Source organism: Rousettus aegyptiacus, unplaced genomic scaffold (assembly GCF_014176215.1).
Source record: "Rousettus aegyptiacus isolate mRouAeg1 unplaced genomic scaffold, mRouAeg1.p scaffold_m13_p_8, whole genome shotgun sequence".
In the NCBI taxonomy this organism is placed as follows: Eukaryota; Metazoa; Chordata; class Mammalia; order Chiroptera; family Pteropodidae; genus Rousettus; species Rousettus aegyptiacus.
The window spans coordinates 97,046,353-97,048,812 of record NW_023416311.1 but is presented as its reverse complement, the minus strand read 5'-3'; the positions used below and the strand labels follow the sequence as shown (position 1 = coordinate 97,048,812).

The 2,460-nt window shown below is 30.3% G+C and overlaps 1 pseudogene; it reads left to right on the top strand.

Moving 5' to 3' along the window:
• The first annotated feature begins 240 nt into the window (after positions 1 to 240).
• On the top strand, positions 241 to 363 carry LOC118607659 (annotated as a pseudogene).
• The last annotated feature ends 2,097 nt before the right edge of the window (positions 364 to 2,460 follow it).

Below are 2,460 nucleotides of genomic sequence, written 5' to 3'. Positions count from 1 at the left end.
CATATTGCCTCCTTAAGCAGAAATCTAGATTTCTCTTTAAACTTTTTTCAAATGTAATTTCCTTTTCTCTTTTTATTGCCTGTCCCTAATCAGATTGTAGAAATGTCTGAACTCTTGAACACCTATGTTTTAAATCAATCTACATGCTATAATAGTAGTGAATATATTTTTTCGTTGTTGTAGTTTAATACTAGTTGGAAATATTTAGTGACATATTCTACAATTAAAACAGCAAACACAGTCTATGGTCATGCTACCCTGAACAAACCTGATCCCGTCTGATCTTAGAAGTTAAACAGGGTTTGGCCTGGTTAGTAAATATGTGGATGGGAGACCACCTAGGAAGACCAGGTGCTGTAGGTGTATAAAATAAAAAATAAGAGATTGTAAGCTGACAAGGTCCTTGCAATCTGTGAGGTCAACAAAGGGTTGCTTTGCCTAATAATAATAATAATAATAAACAGCAAACACAGATTTTTAAGCTTTTAGTGAATTGTAGTTATTGAAACATATATTTCCAACAGGAAAACATTTATAATTATTTCTATAAAAGCAAGAGTAGACCTGAAAATATTAAATAAAGAGAGCTAAAATATTGCACGTGGTTTAATTTTGAATTTTGAATAACTCTACTTGTTGGAAGAATATACTTTTATAACACTAATTTTTTAATTTGGATCAATGTATGTTCTGTACCAAAATTGAGTAAAACTGGGCAAAGATTTGACTTTTAGCCAGTGCTCTAGAAAAAAATATTGTTAATAATCGTAAAGATATTTAATGAGTTTCATTTTATAAAGTATCAGGGAAAGGCACTCTAAATGCAGAAAAAAGCTCAGCATTGGTGAAAATCCCTAAAAGGTAAATATTTACCCATTCAAATGAGGGAAAAAATAAGAAAACACTCTATTAATAGAATTTGTTTTTAGCTAAGCTCCTTAGAGAAATTACTTTTTAAATGAAAAAATATTATGATTTAAAGGAATGTTTCAATTTCAAATTTTGCAATAATAAAATACAAATTTGAAGATAATTACTGATGCTTTTATAAAAATAAACTAAAATAATCATATTGAAAATGGATTTATCGAGCAAAAATACAATAAGCTTTTAGGGACAATTAGGACTAAGAAACTAACTCACATAAAAAATAATCAGAATACTTCCTCTGCTCTTTTTATTCTTAATTTGTTCCTCATATAACAAAAATAAACAATTTAAAAAATTTTTACTATACTGACAAGGTTGTGTTTCTGTTTTAAAGATAATTTTATTTTTGAAAACATAATGAAAATATTTACTATATCCACCAATATAATGAATTAATATTTCAGTAAAACAAAACTGTTTCAAAATTAGATTATTTTTATTGAAAATTGTCCCTATTTAGATGATAAGTTATACAGTCAGGCATATGTTAGACTATATTCTTTAAAACTTTTACTTTCCCTATCAGGATGAGAGTGGTAATGGAAATATCAGGAATTACTAGATTTCTGTTTTAATCGAGTGAGTCATTGGGACTGTTCCTTTTTTTCTGGATACTTTGTAGAAAATACACTTGTGTAGCAGAAGTCAGTGCTCATGAGTGAGTCAATTTGGTATACGTGGTAAATGCTGTGTTAAACCTACTCCACCATACCAAGTCTGCTTTAGGACTGCGTTGCCTGCAGGCTGAATCAAATATTTGATTGTTTATTTGTATTTAGAGAAACAACTCATTTCAGTTAAAATAAGGAAGTAGTGGACCTTTCTGCAAATGAGCTAAAGACCAAAAAGTGTTCAAACGGTACAATGTAAAGAGAGTGAATTGAGAAAGAAATAATGTATCGACAGATCAGCTGAAAGGAAAAGAATCACAAGATATGTTTTTTTTTACAATAAATAATTATAGAGCACCTATTATATGCTAGGTAGTAGATGTAAGTTGTTAAAGAAGTATAATCTCTATTGCATAGAATATACCGTAGAGTTAGACACTTAGAAGGTAGGAAGATAATTATAGTCAAACAGGAGAATTTAGGGCAAAACACATATGAAAATTAGGAATTGCAGAAAAAAAAGAAAAAGATTTATGAACACATTGTAATCCTATTACAGAGAGAGTGAAAAAAAAAATTAAAGGAACTCCTCGTACGTAAATCCAAGTCAGGAAATGGATTCTCAATACCGCAGTTTCTGAATTATAGTAATAGAAGTTCTGCTAATGCTGGCTGCAGATCTGAGATTTTTATGGGGAGCTTGAAATATCCTGGGACGGTCTTCAATCATAGCAACATGATTCTATATTCCTAAGGATCTGGTCTTCAAAAGCAATATTGCAAGGATGAAATCAGTCGCATTAGCATTAAAAAATTTATATACTTTGCTCTCATGTTCCATCCTAGAGGAATAGCTCAGATTTGCTATTTCTGGCTAGGCGCAGACATACAAACCAAGGAGATTCTTGGGAAGTTGGTA